This window comes from Diceros bicornis (genome assembly GCF_020826845.1).
Source record: "Diceros bicornis minor isolate mBicDic1 chromosome 16 unlocalized genomic scaffold, mDicBic1.mat.cur SUPER_16_unloc_1, whole genome shotgun sequence".
Classification (NCBI taxonomy): domain Eukaryota; kingdom Metazoa; phylum Chordata; class Mammalia; order Perissodactyla; family Rhinocerotidae; genus Diceros; species Diceros bicornis.
The window spans coordinates 1,630,112-1,637,227 of record NW_026690870.1 but is presented as its reverse complement, the minus strand read 5'-3'; the positions used below and the strand labels follow the sequence as shown (position 1 = coordinate 1,637,227).

Genomic DNA, 7,116 nt, shown 5'->3' with positions numbered 1-7,116 from the left:
TTGTGTTTTGATGGATGCAACACCACTCAGTCAATTGCAAGAAACAGAATGTTTGCCTAGGAAAGAAAAAATCCAATCTCAGAATGGGGTAGTTCCCAGAGCCTTGCTGACCCCCATCCCTGATGAAATCTCTGGCACCTTCAGTGGAAGATGTTGCCCAAACGTATTTTTCACCTTTGTCTTTACCGGGGCACAGCGTGCCAGGTGCTGAGCCCCAGGGCAGGGAGGACCCCAGAGCTCCTTACTGAGAGCAGTGAGCAGTTAGGCCTGGACTGGGGGAGTGACAGAAAGAGGACACCGGAAGCAACTCTGACCCACAGTGACATTGAGGGAAAATCTGAGCCAGTATATATTGCTCTTGAAAATGCCCTAGTTCTGATTAATAACAAATCTTCTTTCCACGGTCTTGAATGGCAGAGCACTTTTAGACATGTGTACCATGCACAGGAGTAAAATTTCCCTGCAGAAGGCTACGCTGCAGGTCTCTTTCCATCTCTGCTCCCTCAGTCACCACTAACTAGAGGCCTTGCCTCAGACTGTTGAGTCAGCTGAGATGTTCTTTCTGCTTCTTCTGCCCCTCCTTGGGAAATTTCCACATTCCATGTGCCTGATGAGTTATTCGAGTGGCTTTGATTAGATAAGGCCCAGTGTCTACAAGGAAGGGGACTTGGTGGTCAGTGGGTTTTCCCCCTTCTATACATTGACCCAGGATTCAGAAATGCAATGGAAATTTCTTTGTGACTCATCCAAGCAAAGATGTCACATTTTACTTGTAAGTTCCTGTGTGTGTGTGAATCCCTCTGACAGTTATGAAAATTGAATATAAAAGCTGTGTTGAGATTCTCCCGTAAACTATGAATCATCAGCTCCTTTCTTTTCCTTCAATAATTATTTGTGGCTTCCTTTCTTTTTTCCCTTCTGGAATATTTTCCTTCCAAACAGAAGACAGAAATAAGCATGTTTTATTTTCCCCTGCCTTGGAATAATCTCCATTAGTGATTATTTTCTGAAAGCCTAAAGGATTCAAATTGTAGGGAAAAAACACCAAGATCCCACTGCAGTGATCCACAAGCCACCCTGCTCCTGACCCATAATGTGGGAGGGGAGGGAATCTTTGGGCAAACCATACCTTGGCTAGAAGTTAGTACTAAGAGAAAGTCTCATCATAATGTATAGATTATTCAAAAATGAACTATTTATTGAGATGATATTTATTTTTCTTCAAAATGCATTTACTCAGTATCCTTTATGGTCTAAAATAATTTGGTGTATTCTCTGAAAAAGATGTGTTTTTTCTCAGTTTTATTGAGATATTATTGACATTCATCACTGTATAAATTTAAGGTGTACTGCATAATGATTTGACTTATATATTTGATAAAATGATTACCACAATAAATTTAGTTAGCATCTATCATCTCCTATAAATATAATAAAACAGAAAAAGCAAAAAAAAGAAAAGAATATTTTTTTCCTCATGATGAGGACTCAGGATTTAGTATCTTAACATTCATATGTATCATACAGCGGTGTTAACTATAGTCGTGTTGTACATTTGATCCCTAGTACTGGATGAAAGATCAAGTGTTTAACATATATATACATATATATATATAATGGAATTTTCTAGATCTTTTTATTAATTGCTAGCCTCATGATGCTGTGGTCAGAGAATGCATTGTGCATAATTTCAATGTTCAAAGGCTTACTTGATGGCCCAGTGTATGGTCAAGTGTATGTATATTCTTTGGGGTTCGTAATATACCAGTGTTATTTACATTTATATGTAAATATCTGTTAAGCTTAAGTCTTCCATATCTTTGCATAATTTTTTTGTCTTTAATTTGACCATTTCTAAGAGGATATGTTAAATCTCCAAATCTGGTTGTTCATATATGTACTTATGCACATGGGTCTATAAATAATAGTTTTTTTTCACTTTGGGGGGATATATATAATGACTGTTAGTACTCGATCTTCTCTTCCTTTCACCACATATGGTCACCACATATGTCACATATGACATATGGTCACCACCTTTGATATGTCACATGCTTTTTGCTTTGAACTCGGATTTTATCAGGTATTAACAAGAATACCCATGCTTTCTTTTGGTTCGTATTTAAATGGAATATCATTTCTACCTACTTTAACCTCTTCTGTGTTTTGCTTCAAGTATTGGAAAGCATGTAGTTGGGTCCTGTGGTAGGTGGAATGTGCCCCCAAAGGTGACCAATTCCTAATCCTTCGAATCTGTGACTATGTTACCTCACATAGAAAGGAGACTTTGCAAGTGTGAAGAAGTCAAGGATCTTGAGATGAGGAGATAATCCTGAATTATCTGGATGGGTCCAATATAATCACAAGGGTCCTTACAAGTGAAAGAATAAGTCAAGAAAGTCAGAGTCAGAGAAGGAGTTATGACAATGGAAACAGAGATTGAAGTGATATGAGGCTGTTACCTAGGAATGTGAGCAGCCTCTAGAAGCTAGAAAATGCAAGGAAATGGACTCTTCTCTAGAGCCTCCAGAAGGAATGCATTCCTGCTGACACTTTTATTTTAGCCAGTGAGACTCATTTTAGATTTCTCTCCTCCCAAAGTATAACATAATCAATTTTGTGTTATTTTAGACCTCTAAATCTGTGGTAGTTTCTCAGAGTAGCAATAGGAAATGAATACAAGTCCTATTTGTAATCCAATCTGAGTGTTTCTGTGTGACTCAGAATTACAGCATCCCAACATTTTGGTTTTTAAAGCTGTATTCACCAATGAAAATAATATTTTAATGTTAGAGCACCAAAAGCCTATGTTCTGCTGTGCAATCTTCTGGAATTGCATGTTGTACCTTGTCAATTAAATTGTTTGAAAATTAACGTTGGACTGAACTTAGATGTGTAAGAGAGGAATCAACCCAAAGATAAGCTGTAAAGCTCACCGCTTATGATGGTTTTCTAATCTGTAAAGAAATAGGTGAAAAGCTGCAAGTTTACGCTGTTCCTTGGACTCTGAATTGTTTTTACTCTTTTAGAAAAACATAGAGTCATAAATTGCTTCTTCCTCTTTATTTTCTCCCTAAGACTATCTCCTTATTTATTATGGTGCAATTTCCTTGCTTCTGGTAGTATGTGTTTCCTAAGTCTGTGAGGCAGGCAGTTTTAGAAAGGTATATTGCAGAAGTTTTGATGATACCATTCTGTACTCGACTTGCCCTTCCTTCAAGTTTTTCTTATGCACTTCCCTGTCCTACCTAGTTTCTTTAATGGATTATAAACTTTTGCTTCATCTCACTATACCTGCACATGCCCATGACCAACCTCATGTTGGTGCCACTGTATGAAATAGTGTTTGACTTGTAAACAAATATGCAAATGGGTTCTTTCCCCTTAAGCATCCTTTGCGCCTCTTCTTTCCACTAATTCATTTTAGGATATTGATCTATCTCTTTTGAGTCCAGAGTTGTAGGGCTTGATCTTCCAAGGCTTTGGGAACATCTTGTGCGTGTGCTCCAGATTCCAAAGTCATGAAGAGACAGCCATTGCTCTGGAATGAACAAGTTGCTTAAGTCAAAATGCCACCTTTTACTCTTTTTTTTTCCCCACATGAGTTATGCCTGAAGTGCATGACTTGATCTTTATTTTTAATACTATGGCCTTGGTACAGGTTGAACTTCAAAAACTATCATTATGTCCTGGTCTTTGTTTTTGCCATCGAGGAGATCAACAGGAGCCCCCAGCTGCTCCCCACCCTGTCTCTGGGTTTCCATGTCTACAATTCCTTCTACAGTGATGTCAGCACCTTGGTGAGCACCCTGAGGTGGTTATCGGGATGGGGTCAGATGATCCCTAATTACACCTGCCAGGCACAGAACAAGAATGTGGCTGTCACTGCAGGAACCACACCAGCATTCTCTGCCCACATTGGGACACTGTTGGAGCTCTACAAAATACCACAGGTATGAGCGTGGTGGAGGGATGGATCTGGAGGGACTGAAGTTTTCCTCCTTGGTGAAATTCTGTGGCCACTCATGTGGAAAAGAAGAAAGTGGTTTTGCATGTCTCCCTAAGGAAAAAACCTACCACAGATAGTTCTTGAAATGGTGGATTAATTATTTTGGTGTGTGAATCTGAGAGAGGGATGAAGTAGCCAGAGGCTAGCGTCACTGTCTAAAGCAGACCACAGGAGCTTCTGGAAGTGTGGTTGCCCAAATTCTCTCAAAGGAGTGGAAGCTAGATATTCTGAAATAATCATACCCTAGTTATTTATCAAATAGTTAATAAAATTTTATATGTAAACATGTACTTAAAACCACTTTACACTCTTCAAATGCTTTACAAATAGTCACAAATTTAATCCTAATATAAGACAATGAATAGGTAACGTTATTATGGGAATTTTTAGAGATATAGAAACTAAGATGGATAGAGGTTATTTAACCTTCTCAAGTGTGTTAAGCTAGTCACATTAGAGTCAGGATTTGAACCCAGGCAGTCTGGCTTCAACGCCAAGCTTCCCCTCAATCACTTCTACCATCAGATAATATTGCTTCATACTCACAGTGTTAGCACCAAGAATGTAAGTTTAGCTAACTGATCATATGAATTTTGTTGAAATTCTGTTTATTTTTCTTCCAGAGAACTCAATATGGAACACTTTTTCTCTTTTGATTTAGACAACCTATGGAGATTTTGATCCTGTACTGAAAGGTAAGGACTAGTTTTCCTCTCTCTATCAGATAGCTCACAAGGACACATCTCTAGTCTTCAGAATGGTCTCATTGTTGACACATTTTGGCTGGACCTGGGTAGGAATCTTAGTATCAGTTGATAAAAAAGGTGAGCAATTCCTCTGGGAACTTAGAAAAGAGATGACTATGAACGGTGCCTGCCTGTGACTAAGATACCTGTGAGCAAGAGGACGTACACTTCAAAAGATTGGACATGCATAGCCAGAAGCACAGACTCATCAGCCAACGTGTTTATCATTTATGGTGACACAAGTAGATTAATAAATGTGAGCATTGCAGGAAACCATTATTTAACCACTCAGAAGATGTGGATCACTACACCACAGTGGGATGCTTCTTTTATTCCATGTCACCACTTTTTCCATACCTACCATGGGAGTCTTTCCTTTGCACACCAGAACTTTGACATATCTGGATTTAAACACTCTCTATGGACAGTTAGCCCCTCTAAATACCAAGAAGACTTTTTCTTTACCAAATGACGCCTTGAACATTTCAACTGCTCATTTGCAGGAACTGAATGTGGAAATTTTTGGAGTGTCCATTCAATGCCTCCCTGGAGTCTCTGCCAAAGGAAACATTAGACACGACTCTGTCTGGATCCAGCTACTACATCTATGATGCTGTGGATGTGGTGGCCTGAGCCCTCCATGAAATACTTTTTATAAAAGCAGAACAGGGGTCCATAATGGATGCAGGCCAGCTCATGTTTCTCCCTTAGCAGGTAAAATTCTCCCTTAAATAGGATTCTCATTATTGTTCTTTTAGGATCCGAGAGTTATTTTATTTGGGTTTCGAATTGTGATTGTCACATTGTCACAGATCAGCAGTGACTTGTGCATAATGAATTACTGTTCTTTCTTACAGGTTGCAAGTAAACCTCTAATGATTGTAGGGTCTAATTAGCAACAGTGTCAACTCTTTTAACTAGAAATAATTGATTAAAAACTTTCACTGTGAGAGGTAAGTGTTCAAGAGAAAACAATGACAATTCATCCCAGGGAATTAAAAAATTCAGGGATTTCCAAAATCTAGTTCTGGCCCTATCCCTTGATATCTTAAATGCTTCGGGGGAAAGGACAATTTATTTGAACTTCCTGCATTTTTCTAGAAAGGCTACTGATAGCTAAATAAATATTTCCCCATTGAAATTTAAAATGACTTTTGGAAGCAAGGAGTTTGATCCCCTTTTTACAGATCAGAACCCCAATACTATGAAATATATTTTAATTCCCCAAGTCCTTATCAATTCTATTTAGATGAATTTGTACATGAACCTAGACTTTTATAAATCCAAAACCTATGAATAATGTGTCATGAAACTCTTGCTTTCAGGTATGAGGAAGTGAATGTCATGTCAGATCTAAATACACACATTTGTTGTGAATATATATTTGTTCATGTATATATACAACCATATATATAGTTATGTATTATACAAATATCAGTTGTCCATTTATATAGAAATTATATCAATTAATGCGTGAAGATTCTGTACTAGGAGCTTTCATCTCTTCTCTCTCATTTAATAAAATATTTTGTTCAAAGGTAGGAAGAAGCAGGCTGTCTTTCTTTGTCTCTTCTTGAGCTCGAGGAAACTCCCTAGCACCCCTAAAGCAAACCTCATTGCTCAAGGTGCAGCTCAGGTTTAGCTCCACAGCACTCCCTGGACGTGGAATCTTCAGGAATGGTTTAAACCTCACCATGTGCTCTCTGAGGGCAGACAAGAATGCCTGCTTCCTTAAGCGTGCAGAATAGTAAACACTCCCCAAATTGAACTTATTCAGAGGATGACTAATATAGAGGGGAAAAAATCTAATTGCTGGGCAACTCAGTATCCCCACCAGTTCGAATCTGGGTTTTCTGCCTTCAATTTCCATGCTCATTTCATTTCCCAATTATGTCTCCCTTTTAGCTCCACCCATTCCTAAGAAACACCCAATTTAAAAATAGCACTGGAGCTCACGTGTCACTGGATGAGAAAAGAAACTCTGTGTCACAGCATGTAATTCTGAACTATATGATTTTCCTAAAGGTCTTGGACTTCAGGTGAAAGTAAGGGAGTTTGTTCCCCAGGAACCACGTGGTCAAGGTTTCATCATACATGAGGAGCTGATAGACTGGGCCATGCGATTCAAAAAGGTTGCAGACAAGTCAATCTTGGATTAATCATCTACATCACAAGATAGAGAGCATATATGAAAATAATGGTGAAATCATTTAACTCATAACAAAATTCTCATTTGTTGATATAATTTTTCTTACTGTCCAAGAGATATTGAAAGGACACTTGTAATTAAAGAGATATTCCGGAATTTTGAAATGCTTTATACATTACAGCAGGACAGTGAGGCTACCAATTTAATAGGAT

The 7,116-nt window shown here is 38.4% G+C and overlaps 1 long non-coding RNA gene across 4 annotated transcripts; it reads left to right on the top strand.

The window, feature by feature from the left end:
- The first annotated feature begins 3,786 nt into the window (after positions 1-3,786).
- On the top strand, positions 3,787-6,799 carry LOC131401799 (uncharacterized). 4 transcript variants are annotated; one of them, XR_009217976.1, is made up of 5 exons: positions 3,787-3,953; positions 4,633-4,704; positions 5,259-5,469; positions 5,613-5,708; positions 6,781-6,799. It is a non-coding gene; the product is annotated as an uncharacterized LOC131401799 (long non-coding RNA). The 4 variants fall into 4 exon arrangements; XR_009217975.1 differs by lacking the exon at positions 6,781-6,799 and adding an exon at positions 6,661-6,685; XR_009217974.1 differs by lacking the exon at positions 6,781-6,799 and adding an exon at positions 6,294-6,392.
- Positions 6,800-7,116: the final 317 nt, after the last annotated feature.